The 21,435-nt window shown below is 43.3% G+C and overlaps 1 long non-coding RNA gene across 5 annotated transcripts in view; it reads right to left on the bottom strand.

Annotated features, from left to right (window-relative positions):
- Window positions 1-21,435, bottom strand: part of LOC138844837 (uncharacterized) — a 97,153-nt gene that overhangs the window by 16,724 nt on the left and 58,994 nt on the right. For 2 of the 5 annotated variants that reach the window (XR_016217730.1, XR_016217731.1), the window contains exon 2: window positions 3,238-3,355. This is a non-coding gene — a long non-coding RNA (uncharacterized LOC138844837). Of the gene's footprint in view, window positions 1-377; window positions 1,655-2,901; window positions 3,356-21,435 lie in introns of those variants that run through there. The other 3 variants (XR_011381204.2, XR_016217729.1, XR_016217732.1) reach the window with 2 other exon arrangements.

Genomic DNA, 21,435 nt, shown 5'->3' on the forward strand with positions numbered 1-21,435 from the left:
TTTTGAATGCAGAATTACAATGAGTGATCTATATCTATATCTATGTCTACATCTATATCTTTTAAAAGGATTTATTTATTTATTTGAGAGAAAGAGAGGCAGTGAGAGAGAGAGACAGGTCTCCCATCTACTGGTTAACTCCCCAATTGGCCGCAACAACCAGAGCTGCATCAATCCACAGCCAGGAGCCAAGAGCTTCTTCTGGGTCTCCCATGCAGGTGCAGAGGTCCAAGCACTTGGGCCATCTTCTACTGCTTTCCCAGGCCATAGCAGAGAGCTGGATCTCTCTCTCTCTCTCTCTCTCCCTCTCCCTCTCCCTCTCTCTGTCTCTGCTGGTTCATTTCCAAAGAGTTGCAATGTTTAGTTCTTTGTCAAGCTGAAGCTAGGATGAATGACTATTTCCTGGTCTTCCACATGGGTGGCAGGGCCCAAGGACTTGGGCCATGTTCTGAAGTCTTCCCAGGTGCATTCACATTGTGCTTGATCAAAAGCAGGGAAGCTGGAACTTGAGGCAGCACCACAGCACTCTGATGTGGAATGCTGGTGTGGCAGGCAGTGGTGAAACTTCCTGCACCACAGCATTCATATACATTTTTATTCCTTTTTGGAATGTGTGGACTTTTATTAAAAATTATTCCAATATTATACCAGTATCCTACTTCCTATCAAATTTTTATCCACTACCTTTAATAGTATTTTTAATCATCAATACTATATGAAATGCTGGTGTTTTAATTCCCAATATTGTTTCTTCATTTATATTTTGATCTAGCATCAAAGCTAAGGGCTCACTCTTCTGTCCTCGTTAGTGTGTCATTATGTACTATATCATTATGAGTTCATAGATTCTTATCTTGTTAAAGGTATTATAGTCTGAAATTATGTGTTCTGATGCTCAAGTTATTCCAGATCCTAGTGGAATCCTCTTCAACACACCAAATTAGGGCCCCAATATCTACAGTTGGTGTAAGTACCATCTTAGGAGAAAAGATTCACTAATTCTTATCTCCCTTCCCTGAATTACATTTCCCTTAAAGGTGCCATTTCTTTCATCAAGTCTTGTTACTATTAATGAAGATTTACCATTCAGCAGTACTCTTCTATGTTTTCTCTGGAGATGTTCTTTAATACTAAGGCCATTTTACAAACCAAAATCTCATCAAGTCACACTCCTCTTTCAACTGTGTGGATGGTTTCCCATGACCTTTGAACAGGGACCATAGGACTTACTGTGGTCTTCAGAAAGACAATGCTATGTATGGGTTGTACCCTGTTAGGTCTTGTCTACCAGCTGTCTGCTCGCTATTATCTTCTTACATGCTAGGACTCGGAAGGCTCTCAGTTGTATCATAGACTTTACAAATTTCCTCTCAACCCATCAAAATTACTAGAAGTTCCAAAGGTGAGGCTAAACTCTGTTTTTAATAAAAAAAATTATTGTTTTATTTGAGAGGTAGAGTTACAGACAAAGGGAGAGACAGAGAGAAAAATCTTCTGTCCACTGGTTTACTTCCCAGTAGACACAACAGACTGAGTTGGGTTGATCTGAAGCCAGGGGCCAGAAGCCTGGAGCTTCACTCTTCTCTCCCATATGGGTGCAGGAGCCCAAGCATTTGGGCCATCTTTGACTGCTTTTCCAGGCCAAAGCAGAGAGCTGGATTGGAAGAAGAACAGCTGGAACTCAAACTGGCACCACAGGCAGAGGCTAAGCCCACTACGCCACAGTGCTGGACCCTAAACTCTTTTAAAATAAGATTTACAGTATTTGTTTGAAAGGCAGAGATACAGAGAGAGAAGGTTGCAGTGGAGACAGAGATCTTCATCTGCTGGTTCATTCCCCAAATAGATGCAGTAACAGGGAGATGGATCATAATGGAGCAGCTGGGACTCAAACCAGTGCTCACATGAGATGCTGGCATTACAGGCAGTGGCTCCATGTGTCAGCTACTTCATTTCTTCTTTCAAAGGAGTTCTCATCTCTAAGTGATTCAGAAAGATGTACCAAAGGACCTCTGAGGTGGTTATGATAAATTATCTCTTAAATTTTACATTCCACAGGACACACAGTATAACTAAATTATTTACCAACACAACCTCATTCCTTGATACTTGCCTAACTCAGATGAGATATGTAATGAATGCTAATCTAATGAATGCTAATCTCTGGATAAAAAGTGATGATCATATCCATAAAGAAGATTGCAGTATAGCTCAGCTGAACAAAGGATAACATGATACTGTGAGTTAGTCAATAGCAACACAAAAATATGGTGATCATTTAAAATGCATATTAAAATAATTTCACCATGACAGCCTCCATTTTGGATACACCTTCAGCACTCTAAGTTTCTACAGCACAAGCACCAGTGTGGGCAATGAAAGAATCTTGCTGGGAGAGATAAGAGGAATCTTTTAGCATCACTGACTCACACATTAGCAAGACAGATTTTCTGCAAATAATTGAAATCCATAATCAGCAGCTTTGTTCAAAATTTCATTTTCTGTAACTGTGAAAGTGAAATTAAGGGACGAGATTTGGGACAGAATTCTTAAAGATACATGAAGAAGGTTATTGAGTGGTACATAACTTGGCAAACCCACAGCAGCAGGTTTTATATAAGAAACAGACCACCATAAACAGCTCACTCACACCATCAGAGTGCCCAATTTTGTCTTCTACCTCTTTAACTTCATCTCCATTATCAGCAATTTTATTTATGTTTTAGAATTTAGTTCAAATTGAAGGTATAACCAGAGGATATCACTACTCCTAATCTAGGTAATACCAGTGAGCAAAAATACAGTGTCTTCAATGGCAAACATCCAACTTTCAGTATTATGCCAAACTTATTGAAGAACATGATACTGGGATTTTTTACAATGATGGAATAATAAAAATCATTAAAGCAATTTATCAGGTTTATTATGCACATCAAGTGAAAGTGTTGGCAGTGTGTGCAAATGTAGAGCACAGTGTGTAAATTGTTGAGTATTGTCAGGCAGAAGTGATAAAATTAATCATGCTGGGTAAAAATATATGGGAATAAGAATTCAGCAGACAATGTTAAGCAGAGAAGCACCACATGGAAGTATGGAATCATTGTTTCATCAATGGATACCCTATTCTGGGTTCACAGCTGGGAGGTAGAAATACACTTGGAGATGCAGAAGTCCCTGATCCTCTTCATGATGACTTTTACCCAACCCAACCAAGACAGTATTCTTAGTCATTCTTACATGGAAGCAAGTGTCTTTAGGCCTTTATCTCAGCTGTGGGCTCTTTCAATTATCCTTCTTCCAGTGCTGGACTTAAGTATCCTGTAAGTGGAGCAGATTTTCTTCCCCAGAAGAGCAGCTGGAGACAACAGTGGAGAATCAGGTGTCAATGATTGTGAAAATGTAATTGACCCTACAGAGCCCTCTAGTGGTGAAGTCACATTCAAATGATTCATGACCCATTATTATATCCCAATGAGGACCCCAGCAACACTCAGGCCTCCCAGAGTTAATTCAACCAAAGATACTCTCCAGTTAGCACACCTTCTCTCGCTTGTTATTGAGAGAGGCGCTTGAGGACTTAATCTAGGAGAGCTTCCTTGTCAGATGCTTTGACCCCCAAGAGGAGAGTTCTTGCACACAGTAATCATAAGCCTCTCTCCCTGGTCTATGTCCTTGGATGCAATGTGCAAGCTTCATGACACAGAAAAATAAGGAAGGAAGGAAGGAAGGAAGGAAGGAAGGAAGGAAGGAAGGAAGGAAGGAAGGAAGGGAGGGAGGGAGGAAGGAAGGAAGAGAGAAAGAAAGGAAGGAAGGAAGAGAGAAAGAAAGAAAGGAAGAGAGAAAGAAAGGAAGGAAGGAAGAGAGAAAGAAAGAAAGGAAGGAAGAGAGAAAGAAAGAAAGGAAGGAAGAGAGAAAGAAAGGAAGGAAGAGAGAAAGAAAGAAAGGAAGGAAGAGAGAAAGAAAGAAAGGAAGGAAGGAAGGAAGGAAAAGAAAATAGCATTGTGGTGCAACTCATGGGTTTACCATAAATTTAGATAAAGCGGGGGCTGGTGCTGTGCCATAATCATTAAGCCTCTGCCTGTGGCACTGGTATCCCATACAGGTGCTGGTTCATGTCTCGGCTGTTCCACTTCCAATCCAGCTTTGTGCTAATGACCTGGGAAAGCAGTGGATGGTGGCCCAAGTGCTTGGACCCCCGTACCCATGTGTGAAGAAGCTCATGGTTCCTGGCTTTGAGTTGGTCCAGCTCTGGCCATTGTGTCCATTTGGGGAGTGAACTAGCAAATGGAAGACCTCTCTCTTGGTCTTTCCCCTTGTCTATCTATGACTGCTTGTCAAATAAATAAGTAAATATTTTTAAAAATAAGACAAAGTAACATTTATCTGTGTAATTTCTGTTCTATAAGTAAATCAGAAATTAGAGACTAAGCATAATTGGTTTTCAAATTTCCTATAAATCAAAAATTTACCTCTTGCAGTGGCATGCAGTAAAATTTACTTTTTCAAAGAGGAAGAAGTTTACTAAGAGTCTTCAAAGAACTTTCTATGATGAGCCAAATTCACTGTTGCCAGAAAAAAATTTGTAAATTTTAGGAAGGCTGATAAGAAAAAAATCAGATATGTCTTCTCCTAGCCACATGACTTTGTGAGATTAAGAAAGTGCTTTGGCTGACACCGTGGCTCAATAGGCTAATCCTCCACCTGTGGCGCCGGCACACCAGATTGTAGTCCTGGATGGAGTGCCAGATTCTGTCCCGATTGCAGGTGCAGTGGCCATTGGGGGTTGAACCAATGGAAAAGGAAGACCTTTCTCTCTCTGTCTCTCTCTCACTGTCTACTCTGCCTGTAGGAAAAAAAAAAAAAAGAGAGTGCTTTGTTTCAACTTTTTCCTATTGATGAATACTGTCACTTGAAATTTTTTCTTTAAAACTAAATACTAATTACCAGTAATCAATCATCCAAATAAGTACAGGATAATATACATTAATTATTTTTTATTCAGCACATCATAGTGACAAGTGTAGAGTAGTAGCACATTTATAGTCTGTTCTGGACTCTATTAAAATATTTATTTATGAGAGAGAGAGAGATCTTCCACCTGCTGGTTCATTCCCCAAATGACTACCATTGCTGGGGCTGGGCCAGGCAAAAACCAGGAGCATGGAACTCCAACGGTTCTTCCATAAAAGTGGAAAGTGCCAAAGTATTTCAGTAATGTTCTGCTGCTTTCCTACACACATTAGTAGTGAACTGGGTCAGAACTGGGACTGGAACCTGAGTTCATCTGGGATGCCAGCATTGTGAGCAGCTGCTTAATCTGCACCAAATGCTGGCCCCTGTTCTTGATTCTTAAAGGAAGGACACAGTAATGTCTAGCTGAAGAGAGATATGTACCAGACTTGAGTTTTACTATGGACAGATGACAGACACTGTAGATTTAGCTGAGTTTATGCCCAAGGGGTAGGACTCATTTAAGTTTCTTTTTTTAAAGATGTATTTTATTTACTTGAAAGACAGAGTTACAGAGAGAGCCAGAGCCAGAGTGAGAGCAAGAGCGAGAGTGAGAGTGAGAGAGAGAGAGAGAGAGAGAGATGTCTTCCATTCCACTGGTTCTCTCCCCAGTGACTGCAATGCCCAGAGCTGAACTGATCCAAGCCAGGAGCCAGGAGCTTCTTCCAGGTGTCCCATGTAGGTTAGGGACCCAAGGACCTGGGACATCTTCCACTGCTTTCCCAGGCATAGCAGAGAGCTGGATCAGAAAAGGAGCAGGCAAGACTTGAACTGGTGCCCATAAAGGATGCTGGTGCTGCAGGCTAGGGCTTTAACCCACTGCACCATAGCACTGCCCCCATTTGGATCTTCTAACAAATCCTGGTGTTAGCTTGACTTGTAAATAGAGACAATTAATAAATTGCACAATAACCTTGGTAAATCATAGAGATATCTTTTGTTTATTTAGAAGGAGACTTTTAAAAGTAACTTTATAAAGAATATAAGGAGGGACTAGCATTTAAGCCACCATTTGTGAGAATGAAATCCTATATGGGTGCCAGTTCAAGTTCTGGCTGCTACACTTCTGCTACAGCTCCTTGATGATGGCCTGAGGAAACATTAGAGAATTGGGCAAGTGCTTGGGCTCTTTCACCATGTGGCAGGCATGGACGAAGTTCCTGGCTTTGGCCTAACCCAACCCCTGTCTTTGTAGCCATTTGGGGAATGAACCAGATGATGGAAGATCTGTCTTTCTCTCTTCTCCGTAACTTTGACTTTCAAATAAACAAATAAGTCTTTTATAAAATAGGTGATATTATCCAATGTTAAAATGAATTCTTCAATGTTTCTTCAAAGGTCCTTTATTCTTCTGTATTGTAGGAAATAGCTGAAAATATTTAAACCCATTTTGATAGAGATTTTTAAAATTTATTTGAAAGAATTATAGAGATAGCTATAGAGATATATAGAGAAATATAGAGAAAGAGAGGGAGAGAGAGATAGAGAGAGAAAGAGAGAGATGTTGGTTCCATTTGTTGGTTCACATCCCAAATGGCCACAATGGCCAGGACTGGGCTGATCCAAATCCAGAAGCCATGAGCTCCTTCTGGGCTGCCCACATAGGTGCAGGACCCCAAATACTTCGACCATCTGAGACTTGAATTGGTGGCCATATGGGATACCAGCACCATAGTCACTGGCTTTACCCACTATTTTCACAGTGCTGGGCCTCAATTTTATTTTAAAAATAATAAAAAAGTAAGTTGCATATTTTACTTACAATCAAATAGATTAAAAATAGGTACATTTGTTTTGGGAATCTCTAACATTTTCAATCATTATACCAATTTAAAAGTCTTAGTACATCAGCTTGAACAGATACAGAGGTCCAGGTTGGGTAGATTTTTTTCTTCTGTGGAATTTACATACATTCTATCATCCTAATGATTTTTAGTTCTTTAGCAATGCTTTATATAAAAGCACTCAACATTTCATGTTTATAAAATTAAATGATAATGTGTATTGTCCATGAACCTTTTGAAATACCTTCTTATAAAATATAGGGGCTGGCACTGTGGCATAGCGAGTAAAGCCACCGCCTGCAGTGCCAGCACCCCATATGGGCACTGGTTTGAGACTGGGCTGCTCCACTTCTGATCCAGTTCTCTGCTATGGCCTGGGAAAGCAGTAGAAGATGGCCCAGGTCCTTGGGCCCCTGTACCCATGGGGAAACCCAGAGGAAAATCCTGGCTCCTGGCTTCAGATCAGCTCAGCTCTGGCCATTGCAGACATTTGAGGAGTGAAGCAGTAAATGGAAGACCTCTTTCTCTCTCTCTCTGCCTCTCTTTCTCTCTCTGTGTAACTCTTTCAAATTAAATCTTGAAAGGGACAAAGGAAGGAAGGAAGGAAGGAAGGAAGGAAGGAAGGAAGGAAGGAAGGAAGGAAGGAAGGAAACAGAAGAATCTGAAATGAATGAATGAATGAATGAAGGGAAGGAAGGAAGGAAGGGAGGGAGGGAGGGAGGGAGGGAGGGAGGGAGGAAGGAAGGAAGGAAGGAAGGAAGGAAGGAAGGAAGGAAGGAAGACAGAAAAGGAAAGAAAGAAAACAGAAGGGGTAACAAGAACCTGAAATGACTGAGGCTTATGTCCTTGTTCCATCAGTCCCAACTCTGAGTATAGATAAGGACATGGGGTGCCAGTTTCTTTCTGGCTACTTCTTGCTGATATGAACCATTGACATGGAGTGAGTATCTGTACTCTGGATTGGATTGATTGAAGAGCAGTCTTGGGTTTTTCCTGCATAATTGCTGGGGATTTAGTAGTCATATGCTTTTGAAATATGTTAATTATACATGGTAATAATGGAAGCATTATGACTATGAGGATAAAAGGAGAAATTAGAAACATTGCCCATGGTGGGAAAGATGGCCAAAATGAGGAGAACAAAGAGGGATATAGGAGAGCAAAAGAGTCCTGCCAGTTAATGTGAAGACAGATGTACGCCTGAGTGCTCCTGTTTTGTTTAGTGTGTACGTGCAGTCAAGGAGCTGTGGGGTAGTTAGTCTGGCCTGCTTCTGGTCCTGAGGCCCCTCATTTCCTAGCTGGCCTGGGAGGAGAGCTGGCCTGAATAGATTAGTTTTAATAGGTGACATCTCTAAAAGAAATTTAGAACTCTGCCTGCAATGTTACTGATGCTAGGTCATCCCTTCAACCATGCTGGTTACTTTGGAAGTTGGGAAGAGTGAAGGGCTTTTTCAGTTTAGGGAGGGCCAACAGGGTCTGCAGCTCTGACCCAGGAGTCCTTCAACCTCCAGGGCAGTTCCATTTCCAGTAGTGTCGCTCTTGGTAGAGTTGTCAGGCCCCTTCAGGAGCCATCTTCTAGCATGACTGCTGCTTGCCCAATGCCCAGATTGCTCATATTGCCAATCAGTGCCATTTGAGGTAGACAGGCTTTGTTGGGTCTCCTTGGTGGAAGACTCCTATGTAAGGCAACCATTAATTGGCCTGCCATCTATCCTTACATTGCTCTTGTACATTGGCTGCCTAAATAACTCCTCTTCCTCCTAGTCTCTGTTAAAGTGGACTACAGAGGCAGCCTTTGGGAAGGTCAGCCAAGGGGGTGCTCAATCCCATCCCTAATCCTTGGTGGCCAGAGCTACAAATCTATAGTCACAGGCATGTTATCACAGTGTTTTTCAGGGCTGGTACTGTGGCACAACAGGTTAAAGCCCCAGCATGCAGTGCTGGCTCACCATACGGATGCCAGTTCAAGTCCCAGATGCTTCACTTTTGATCCAGCTCCCTGCTAATGCACCTAGGAAAACAGCAGAGGATGGCACAATTCCTTGGGCCCCTGAATCCATGTGGGAGAACTAGGAAGAAGCTCCTGGTTCCTGACTTTGGAATAGTTCTGCTCATGTGGCCATTTGCAGAGTGAACCAGAAGATGGGAGACTTCTCTTTCTCTTTGTAATTCTTTCAGATAAATAAAATAAAAATAAACCTTTAGAATAAATAAAAATAAAAAAAAAAGAAAGATAAGATTATGCCCATAAGGAAAAGTATGTCCCTCTAGGTAAGATCAAACATTAAGACCATCTTATCTAAATTGTCATGCATTTTGAAGTAATTATTAAGACCCTCTCTCCCTTAGTTTGGTTTGAAAAGGAAGGCTTCAAATGTTTACTGTACAAAAAGTCTTTCAGAACCTTGAAGAGGACACATTTTAAACATAGAGCCCACAATGTTTCAATTTCCATGAGCAGTAAATTTGATTTTTAGTACAAAATGTGAATGATGAAAGACTTTAAATAGGTAAAATTGTAAATGGTTAAATTTATAAACTCATTAAATAAAAAGAAGAGGTGATTGCCTACTCCAGACAGTATTTTCAAAAGCATCTGCAAGATTTTATAAAACATTTATCTCTTTTAGGCCTCTAGGACCTTTTTATGAAGATAACCATCATGACTGATAGCAACACAACAAGATGATAGGACTTTTGTAGCATTTGGACATTTGTATTGATAGCATTTTACATCATCATAACATTTAGTACCATTTCACATCTTGATACTACCTTTAATATAACCCAATTAGCCTAATTAGTTGATGTCTCTACAAGATGAAAGAAATATCCTTTAACATTTCCAGGGTCCCAACTGGAAATATCAAAGTCCAAAGAATTTGGAACTTTATTTTTTGAATGCCTGCAAAGATGCCAAGAAGGCTTAAAATGTCTGGTAGAAATAGGATCCCTTAACATCTTAATGTAATATAGGCCAGACTTGATCATTGTTCAAAAGTGATCCCTCAAATGCTTTAAAATGAGCATATAATCAAACCACAACTCTTATTAATAAAGACTCAGGTGTTTTTAAACAATTGATCTCTTTGGTCTTTCTCTAAAATGGATAAGTAAAACCTTAAATGAGTTAGCACACAGAATCATCTCATAATTTGAAGCAATTTTAACAGAGAAATAGAGAAGAAAAGAGAGCTTACTGGAGTTGGTAGAAAACTGACAGAGTCACCAATTAAACAAAAAACTATTAAAAGGAGATGCTTTTAATCTATTTCAGAATTAGCAATTAAGACTATCACCAAATAGTTTTGCTGATTTCCTTGAGTTACATTTTGAATCGATCCTTTAAAAAATCTCCAAATTAAGAGATTTTCTAAATAAAAGAATATAGCAAATTTCAATCTTAATCTCAAGTGGTCTTGAATAATTTTTCATATATGAACATTTGTAAAAATATATTTGTTAACAAATTTAAATTATTTTATAGACTGTAAATCAGAGATTACAAAATAGGGGCCAGCACTGTGGTGCAGTGGGTTAAAGTCCCAGCCTGTGGCACCAGCATCCCATATGGGCGATGGTTCAAGTCCCAGCTGCTCCACTTCTGATCTAGCTCTCTGTTATGGCCTGGGAAAGCAGTAGAAGATGGCCCATGTCCTTGGGCCCCTGCACCCATGGAGACCTGTAAAAAGCTCCTGGTTCCTGGCTTGGGATCAGATCAGATCAGCTCTGGCCATTGTGGTCATTTGGGGAGTAAACCAGTGGAATGGGCAATCTCTCTCTCTGGCTGTACCTCTCTCTGTAACTCTTCCAACTAAATAAAATAATTCTTTAAATAATCTTCCTAGATTCAAGACAGAAATTCCTTCAAACCCAATATCCAGTTGAATTTTACAACTGAACCAAAATTTCATGCACGAGATCATTATTTACCAAAGACATCTTTTTGGATTTTAAACTGAATTTGAGCCTAGTTTTTTATCCAGAAAACACCTTGGGCTAATAATGTCTGGTCAACCATCAGCTACTTGGAACTGTCTGAAGCAACTACATCTTCAGGCAGCTCCACGACCCCAAGGTTGACTGTGCCCAGTGTGGCCAGGGTGCTACAGATGAGTTACTCACTAGTGATTGTTCAACATCACATTCAATTTCATGAAGGAGGACATTCATCAGAGCAGATGGGCACCTTCTTGTTGAAGAGATTCCCAATGAGGACAATGTAATAGGTGACAAAATGAAGTGCTACTGTGGAGAGAGAGTTATGCCTGGAAATAGTAATGAACCCAGTGAGCCAGTTGGTTCGAGCATTATTCCACATAGGTTAGGAGAGCTATCTCCCAAGGTAATGTTTCCATGGGAGGGGCCCTTTATTTCCTTTCCACCCCTTGTGTGGAATATTGCTGGATAGAGGGCTTCATGGGTGTGGAATTCCTGAAATCCTACCAGGACTTTACAAAGGACTTGGTGGCCCACTTGGTGGAGGTCATGAGAAATTCCAATGTGGCCAGGTTAAAATAACAGGCAAGACTTTGTCTCCATGAAATATTAGCGAAGAGATTTTGGCTGCCGCTAGACAAGGCAAGGGAAAAGATAGAAGGCGGCTAGGCATGGGGCATTCTTTCAAGTGAAGTTGCTCAGGACTTGCCACAGTTCTTGAGATTTCTTTGCCAGCACTGCCAAATATATTACTGGAGATGGCTGGAACAGAGATTTTTGTCTTCATGTGAGAGAGAATCTAGATGTGATATAGAGTAGCAGTGCAAGATGTGGCTGCATTATGTTAGTTTTAGGATTTTAGGACTCATAGAAGGATAGGAAGTAGCTAGTTAAAGAAGTCTTTATGGGCCACTGCTGTGGCATAGGGAATAAAGCCTCCACCTGCAGTGCCAGCATCCCATGTGGGTACTGGTTCGTGTCCTGGCTGCTTCACTTCCAATCCAGCTGTCTGCTACGGCCTGGGAAAGGAGCAGAAGATGGCCCAAGTCCTTGGATCCCTGAATCCATGTGGGAGACCAGGAAGAGGTTCCTGGCTTCTGGCTTCTGATCAGCAGAGCTCTGGCCATTGCAGCCATTTGGGGAGTGAACCAATGGAAGGAAGACCTTTCTCTGTCTCTCCCTCTCTCTGTCTGTAATTATAACTCTCATGTTGGGGTCTCAAGCCCGATGCTAGCCCCTGACCAGCAGGGGCAGCACAAGCCCTCCCCAAAAAGGTGAACGGGAAAGGTAAGGTTGACAGGTGAACATACCACAAGCACCCATGAGTTCTGTCGAAGCAGGAACCACTTTATTGAGGAAGTGTGCAGGCTTATAAAGCTTACAAAAGACATGCAAAGTAGGGGAGCCAATCAGTGAAAATGTCATGTAGGCATGGGTGGACCACACACAGGGGCACCTTAAGCAAAGTATAGAGATCATGCACTGTCCACGTGTCTGGAACTAAAGCAGACCTATCCCTGCCGGTGGTCTGATGATGTAGCTTAATGGCAGCAGCCACAGACACACCCCTCAAACATCCACCAGGCACCATATTGTGATGGGCATTTTAGGCAATGCCCAATACTCTCAAATAAAATAAGTAAAATCTTTTTTTTCTTTTTTGAGAGGCAGAGTTAGACAGTGAAAGAGAAAGACACAGAGAAAGGTCTTCCTTCCGTTGGTTCACCCCCCTAAATGGCCACTACAGCTGGTGCGCTGTGCTGATCTGAAGCCATGAGCCAGGTGCTTCCTCCTGGACTCCCATGCAGTTGCAGGGCCCAAGCACTTGGGCCATCCTCCACTGCCTTCCTGGGCCACAGCAGAGAGCTGGACTGGAAGAGGAGCAACTGGGACAGAACGGATGCCCCATCAGGGACTAGAAACCCGGGGTGCCAGCGCTGTAGGCAGAGGATTAGCCAAGTGAGCCATGGCACTGGCCAATAAATAAAATCTTGAAAAAAAAAAAAAGAACTCATGAATTAAGCAAAATATGGCCTGAGGGAAGAAGGTCCTTTCACAGGAAAGAGTCATCCCAACTGAGAACCTAAGTTCTGAGTTCTCTAAGAGGAGACCACGAGAATCCCCAAGCTCGGACCAGTGTCCCAGTTTTAAGCTGTTACAGATAAGCATTTCCCCCAAGAGCAGGAAACTGACTAAACATGCCAGGCCCTAAGAGGGGCATGAACTGGCCCAATCAAATACCCAGGCCCTAAAGGGAGGAAGAAACCTCATGAGCATTGCCCCAATATGCTTGAGGTGGCAGAGACCTCTCTTACCAATCCAGTGGGTTGAGAATTAGGTTCACTGTGGCCTGCAGTGATGAGATCTGGCAAAAGCTCTGTGAATGCATTGAGAAATGAGAAAGTGCAAGCAGATGAGAAAGTGATCTGGAGAGCATCTCTCAGGGCCATCTGAGTCAGAAGGGAAAAGGACATGGTGGGAAAGAGAAGGTAGGTAGAGACAGTAAAAAGGGAAAAGAGTTCAGAAAGGAGAAGAAAGTCTGGAGAAAATTAACATGCACAGCTCTTACCAAAAGGATACGGGAGTGGCTGATTGAGGCCAGTTGCCATTCCCTCACTCCCCCCTCACATGGCACACCACACGTAAGGTGATGATATGAACACACAGTCAGACTGAATTTATTCAAAGAAAATGAACTTGCAGAAGTTGACCAGCTGCCAGTGTGCACAAAGACCAAACATGTGGCTGAAGTCCCAGACACCAGCAACCAGGGCCTTATTATATCTTAGGTGGGTTAGGGTAAAGGTGGGGAATAGTAGGTGGAGATGAGCTTCTCCATATAGGTTTTCCAAGTTTTTCAAGGGCTTCCAAACCTGGAGAAGAATGTATGGGGTGAGGTGGGAACAATATAGGATGTGAGACTGAACTGGTCTCTTGAAAGAAGGCAGGGGTAACAAGAACCTAAAATGACTGACGCTTATGTTCTTGTCCCATCATAAGCCAAAGCCAAGAGCCTGGAACTCCATCTGAGTTCCCACATGGATGGCAGAGACACAAGCACTTGGGCTGCTTTCCCAGGTGCATTAGTGCTGTGGGCTAGCTTAGCCTCAAACTTCAATTTCATGCTCTTGCCTTTTACTTAAAGAAGAATTCTAAGTTCAGGCACAAATACAACATGCAGCATGATGAGGCTTATTTATAGTGAGAATACATAGGAATAGTCTTTATTAAAGCAGAGTGTGGCAGGAAGGGGAAAGACAGACTCCCATACCAGGCTCTTCTGTGTCCATGAGGGGAGAGAGAGCAAGCATGCATTCCCCTTCACCAAGCTTCTTATGAGCTTCCAAAAGGGCAGTATTTACATAGTCTGCTTGACATGTGGGTGATAGGATTACCTGGGGGTGGAGGAGGTATGGCTTTCAGCTCATGAACTATCTATCTGTCGCTCCCCCTCTTCGTGGAGGAATGACACAGGACCCTGCGCTGTTCTTCTGTCTGCTCGGCCCTCCCCGGGTTTGCTGCTGGTTCTTCCCGGGTTGGCTACCGACCCTTCCACCTCCGTGGAAGGGCAGTTCCCCCTGCCACCTTCCCCACTTCCGCGGGGGAGCAGCACACCGCCGGCTGGCTCTCTCGGGGGCTGCACAGGTGTTCCCTTAGGTGTTCCCTTAGATGTTCCCCTTAGATGTTCCCTGGTGCATGTTGTCTCTCTCCTCCTTTATAGTCCTCTTCCACCAATCCCAACTCTGCTACCCACACGCCGAGTACGCTGCTCTCCTCCAATCAGGAGCAAGATCAGCTCCTGCAGCTCAGTCAATCAAATTGGCGAGAGGCAGCTGCATAGAAGTTGTTACTCCCTTCTCAGCACCATATTGTGGGAGAGCAGATGCATAGAATAAGTCTTAATTCCAGTAACTTAGTCTAGTCCGAGTTGCTCCCAGTTGCTCTCCACACTATCTACCTTAGTTTTTCCACATCATGAGCAGGGAGCTGGATTGGAAGTGGAGCAGCTGAGACTGCAACCAACATGCAGGTGGGATTGCTTGCATGTAGAGGTGGCTTAACCCATAGTGCCACAACACTGGCCCTGATATTGACATATCATTAACTAAAGTCTTTTTCATTTTCAATTCCTCAGTTATTACATAATATACTTTTTCTGTCTTCGTAACCACAAATTATCATTTTAAAATCAAAATCTAGGCATTTTAATTATAAAAATAATACATGGGGTGGCATTGTGATTCTGCAGGTTGAGCTGTTGCTTAGAATACCAGTATCCCATAACAGAAAGCCTGATATGAGTCCTGCCTGCTCTTCTGTTCCAGCTCCCTGATAATCCAGTTTCCTGGTAATGCACCTGGAAGGACAGACAGTGACCCAAGTGCCTAGATCCCTGTTGCTGTGGATTCGTTTCTGAGAGGAAGAGGGTGGTGGGGGAAAGAGGTGCAGAGTCACCACACAGACCCCAGGAGTCGGGTGAAAGCAGGCCTGAGGCAAGCAGTTGCTACAGCTGCTTATATAGTAAGGCAGCCAATCCAGTCAAGGGGCGGTCTATGCCCTAACCAATCACAGCCTGTTGCCAGGCAGTTTCCAAAGCCATCCTTTCACAGACTGTTGCCAGCCAGGCTCTGTTGCCAGGCAGTTTCTGAAACCATCCAATCACAGCCTGTTGTCAGTCAGGCTCTGTTCTCATGTGGTTTCCGAAGCCATCCAATCACGGCTTGTTGCCAGGCAGTTTCTGTTGCCAGTGGCCATCTTGGCATGACCTTCTTGTTCCACCACATTGATCCCTATCACCTATGTGGGAGACCCAGATGGGGTTCCTGGTCTCTGGCTTTATCCTAGCCCACCCTAGATATTGAAGCCATTTCTGGAAGAAAACAGTAGATGGAAGCTCTCTCTCTCCCTCACTCCCTCAACTTCTCCCTCTCTCTCTCTCTACTTTTAAAAGTACTTCTTCATAACAACACACATATTAGCTATTAAAGACTGCAGAAGAGTATAAAATGAAAGCATGACTCCCTGCATTCTATACTAGTCATATTTCCCAGAACAAACTACTCTTAACTATTTCCTACATTATCTTCTGAGATTTCTATATGCATATATACAAGAGTACTTTAAAGTATCATGAAAATGTAATCAAATGATTAAGTCTAATTTGCTGTAATTAATTTCTTTTTAAATTTTTATTTTTATTTATTTGAAAAGCAGAGTTACAGAGAGGCAGAGACAGAGAGAGTGAGAGTGAAAGCAAGGTCTTCCATTTGTTGGTTCACTCCCCAGATGGCCACAATGGCTGGAGCTGAGCAGATCCAAAGCCAGGAGCTTCTTCAGGTCTCCCATATGGGCACAGGGGTCCAAGGACTTGGGCCATCTTCCACTGCTTTCCCGGGTCATAGCAGAGAGCTGGATCAGAAGTGGAGCAGCTGGGACTTAAGTGCCCAATGGGCACAGCAGGTGACAGCTTTACCTGCTGCACCACAATGTCGGCCCTTGTAACTAATTCCAAAGTCCATGCATATAAGAAGGTTTCAAAACCATTTGTGTAGTGTGTATTATGAAAAGAGGTAAATGAATTACAAGTTTTGCACCAAAATAATGTCATCTTTAATTCTATTTCTCATGAACTTTTTGAAATGCCTTCATAAAGATATTTGTGCAGAGGGCTGGCATTGTGGCATAAATGGGTTAAACCACCACCTTTAATGCTGACATCACTTATGGGCACTAGTTTGTGTCCCAGCTGCTCCACTTCTGATCCAAATCCCTGTTTATGTGCCTGGGAAAGCAGTGAAAGATGACCTGGTGGAAACTCTTGGCTCCTGGCCCCTGGCCCCTGGCTCCTGGCTCTTGGATTTGGCCTGGCCCAGCCCCAGCCATTGCAGCCACTTGGGAAGCAAATCAGCAGATTCACAGGAAGATATGGAACAGCTCTCCTTGCCTGTCTCTCTGCCTTCTAAATGAAATGACAATAGTAAATAGCACTTTATAAAGAGATACATATGCATGTGTCCTTTTTTTTACAAAGGGGCATTTTTTCTGTACCTTGTTTTACATAAGTACTCTGTCCCTACACCATTTTTCAGACCTATTACATATTTAGTATTTGACTGTACAGATATAGCATAATGCATTTTACCACTTCTCTGTCAATATACATTTAGGTTGCTTCTGATTTATTCCCATCTTCAACAATACTACAAAGACCTGACTTGGTCTTTATGTATTTGACCAAATATATGTTAGATAAATTTGCAGTTGAATCCTAGCAAAGGACATTTACATTTAAAGAACTTTGATCTGCTAAATTATCCTTCAAAGAGAGTACTGTGTTATTCTCCTGCCAATATGAGTGCAAGGGCCTGTTTCCCCACACCTTCCAAAAGTGTGTGTGATCAGAGTCAAAATTCCTTCCGATGCTTCCAATTTCCCATTTCTTCTGCTCTCTGTCTTTAACTTTCCTTTCCCTCTTTTTAGGTCTCTGTTCACACTTGGCTTTTGCCAAACTAATCTGTGAATATGTTCTGCAATTATTTCCTCTCTACTTACCTTCTACACTGCCTTCTCTCACCCTCCAACCTCACTTTTCCTGCTCACAAACTTCCCTGATAGTTTCCCTGCTGCTCAGCCCAACTGAACAGAAAACAGGTGCTCGCTCTTTCCCTGGTCTCCCAACCTGCCATCCTCTTCAACCAACAGAGAATGTTAATCAGGAAACATGGGAATAATTTCATAGGAAATAACACTGCCTGTGTTGCTGGCATCTAATACAAATTTCTTATATAGGAGTATGGTTTTGCATTTAATTACGCCCATTCTCTACTGCTTATAAACATTATCATATGAAAAAACTGAAATGAGAGTTAACTATATCAGAAATTATGTCAGAAATTAACTTTGAATTTTAAAAAGCTATAATATACATGGTTAATTTTGGCAATCTGCACTAATGACCTGTGTCCTATTACTTTTTGCTTTTGAGTACTTCCCAACCTCTCTACTGACCTCCACCTCCTCCCTCCTCCTTCACTCCTACTCCCTTTCTACATCACTGCCCCCTTTGCCCCTGAAGCTCTCTTCCTGTGGAAGCAGTCTTGTAGACTGACATTCAATCATGTGAGAAATGTTACTTATTTCAAAATGGTTCTGTAGGACAGGGCTGAATGGCATCTGATGGCAATCAACTGGCCTTCTAATAACCCTTAAATATGTTTCCAGCATACATGGGGCCAATATTGAGGCATAATATGTAAAGCCACTGCCTGTGACACTGACATCCCACATGGGCTGTGGTTCATGTCCCAGCTACCCTACTTCTAATCCAGCTCCCTGGTAATGTGCCTGAGAAAGTATCAGAGGATAGCCCAAGTGCTTGTATCCCTGCTTCTTCATGGGAGACATGGTTGAATCTCCTGGCTCCTGCTTTGATCCAGTCCAGCGCTGGCTGTTGTAGCCACTGAGGATGTGAACCAGTGGATGGAAGATTGATATCTGTGTGTGTGTGTGTGTGTGTGTTTATCTTTTCCTCTAACTCTGCCTATCAAATAAATTTCTTTTTTTATTTTTTTTTGGACAGAGTGGACAGTGAGAGAGAGAGACAGACAGAGAGAAGGGTCTTCCTTTTGCCATTGGTTCACCCTCCAATGGCTGCTGTGGCCGGCGTGCTGAGGTCGGTGCACCACACTGATCTGAAGGCAGAAGCCAGGTGCTTCTCCTGGTCTCCCATGGGGTGCAGGGCCCAAGCACCTGGACCATCCTCCACTGCACTCCCTGGCCACAGCAGAGAGCTGGCCTGGAAGAGGGGCAACCAGGACAGAATCTGGCACCCCGACCAGGACTAGAACCCAGTGTGCTGGTGCTGCTAGGTGGAGGATTAGCCTGTTGAGCCATGGCGCCAGCCACAAATAAATAAATTTCTTTTAAAAAGTTTTAGAAAGGGGTCCACACTATGGTGCAGCTAGTTGAAAACATCCCTTGTAACACTGGCATCCCATATAGGTACCAGTCCTGGTGGCTCCATTTCACATCCAGCTCCCTGCCAATGGTCTGGGATCAAGTACTTGGGCCCCTACACCCAAGTAGGAGATCTGACTCCTGGCTCCTGGCCTCAGTCTAGCACAGCAGAGGCTGTTGTGGCTATTTGGGGAGTGAACCAGAAGATGATGATCTCTCTCTTAGAATAAAAAAAAGAGGGGTCAGCACTGTGGCGCAGTAGGTTAATCCTCCACCTTCTGCACTGGCATCACATATGGGCACCAGTTCTAGTCCCGGTTGCTCCTCTTCCAATCCAGCTCTCTGCTGTGGCCTGGGAAAGTAGTAGAAGATAGCCCAAGTCCTTGGGCCCATGCACCCATGTGGGAGATCCAGGAGAAGCTCCTGGCCCCTGGCTTCAGATCAGCAAAGCTCCGGCCATTGCAGCCAACTGGGGAGTGAACCAGCAGATGGAAGACCTTTCTCTCTATCTCTCTCTCTGCTGATAACTCTACCTCTCAAATAAATAAAAAAATCTTTTAAAAAAATATAAAAAAGATTAAAATTAAGGAGAACAAATAAAAAAAGCCCCTCTCTCATTCTGCCTTTCTATTTAAAGAAAACTGACCACAAATATTCTGACTCAATTTGACATACGATGGAGCCAAGAAAGCTACTGCTGACTTTGTCTAGTGCCTCCTCAATCCCTTTCTGCAGAAAAAAACAATTTCTCTTGCTTTCTAAGCACCCAAAGAAAAAATGACCAGTGCTACCCAGTTTAACTCTGTTAAGGCTGCTCCAGCATTGAAGGAAAGAAGGAGGAAGGGACACAAATGCATGGTGCTTTAGATGATAGTTTCAGACCAGAATCTCATGGTTGGGGGTGGGTGCTTTCTCAAGATGGAGTCCCTACTGTCCAGGTGTTACTTCGTTACCAGCTTATGTATCTCATACAAAATATTTCTCTCTTACACATTTTATAAAACTTGCCAGAAACCTATAGCCATGAGGGGAAGGATGTGCCAAGGACAGCCAGTTAGCCTGATGAGTCTAAGCATCCTGTTCTCAGCTTTTTCCAAGTTGTATTAACAGGTAAACAACATAGTTGCTCAGAAAGTGGTCTTACAGTTGTTACAAGAGCTGCTTCCCACCAGAAGCACAAAAATGCTGGTCCATTCACAAGCACTGTGATAGGGAGGGCACTGGAGAAAAGGTCAAAAACAACACACTGGGGCTGAGAAGAGAAATGCTGTCACTCTAACACCCTCTATCCAGAAATCACTTTCTGTATTCACTTCCTAGATGGCCTCATTATGCTAAGTGAGTTTCATAAACTGGTAATCTGGTGGCAATGACATTCTATCAGGACACTGGAATCACTCAGTTATTCATGTGAAAACTGCATTACACTGAAACTCACTCAGCAATAGTTTTCAAGGTCACATCTACTCTACATCTCTGTGGGGGGAGAGGTGAACTTTTTTTCTTTCCCCTCTTCTTTTTGACCCCTCCTCCCATTAACAACTTGTATAGGTGCTTCCACAGACCACAGTCTTTGTGAAAATGTAGAATTAATATCGTCCTATGCCAAAAAATGTCATGAGTTAAACACAGAACCCAAAATAAGACAAGTATCTGGACTTCTTAGTTAATTCAGTGTGGGGTCCAGGGCTGTGGCAGAATGAGTAAAGCTGCCCCCTTCAGTGCCCACATCCCATATGGGCCATGCCAGGTGGATTGTTTTCAAAGGGAGGGGTGAATTTTTTCTAAGTCCCAGCTACCCCACTTCAATCTAGCTCTCTGCTATGGCCTGGGAAAGCAGTAGATGATGGCCTAGGTCCTTGGGCCCTGTACCCAGTGGGAGACCCAGAAGAAGCTCCTGGCTCCTGGCTCCTGGCTCCTGGCTTCAGGTCAGCCCAGCTCTGACCATTGCAGGCATTTGGGGAATGAACCAGCAGATGGAAGACCTCTCCCTCTCTCTCTGCCTCTGCCCCTCTGTATCTCTGACTTTCAGATAAATAAATAAATCTTTTTTAAAAAAAGTATGGACTGTAAGATAATCAGCCTGGTGGAGCACTGGGTGACTGAAGAACTGGGCAGAGAAAGTGCTACCTTTCTGTATTTGTGTTTATAGTTCTCCACTTCATGCAAATCCAGACTAAAATAGCTGCAGTTGTTGACCGCACAGTTCGCTCTCACTTTGTAAAGGGGTCAGCGGCAGGCAATAGCAGTTGACATCCTTCCTAACAGGAGAAGGAAGAAGGGCTGACCACAGAAATTGAAAAGCAGCAATTAAGTCATCAGCTAAGATTCTGTGGCCTCAAACTCCAGATTGAAAAGTCTGTTAACTAAACTCGGAAGAAGGATCAACCCGCAAAGTTACTGCTCACCCTTCATGCTGGTCCCTCTGGCGAAAAGCTCAGCAGCTGCTGAGTGCCACCGCTGCCAGGTGTGTCCATGGGGAATCCAACGCCCGATGAGGTGCAGAATAGGGGCCACGGAGCAGCTCCTATTCTGACCCTCCTTCCCACCCCTGCAGCCTCCCGCACTCCTCTGAAGGCCACTGAGCCCCACCCCACAGAAGCAGCAGCCAGAAGGCATTCTGTGACCTACCCTAAGTGGGAGCCCAGCTTATTTAAATAGAGCGAACTGGCAGCCTCATGGCCTTCCTTCCCTGCCCTCTCATCCACCCTGCTTGTGCAGTTGTCCTGACCGGTGCTCTCTGTTT

The sequence above is a fragment of the Oryctolagus cuniculus genome, chromosome 12, assembly GCF_051225735.1.
Source record: "Oryctolagus cuniculus isolate XC-2025 breed Fujian yellow rabbit chromosome 12, ASM5122573v1, whole genome shotgun sequence".
Classification (NCBI taxonomy): domain Eukaryota; kingdom Metazoa; phylum Chordata; class Mammalia; order Lagomorpha; family Leporidae; genus Oryctolagus; species Oryctolagus cuniculus.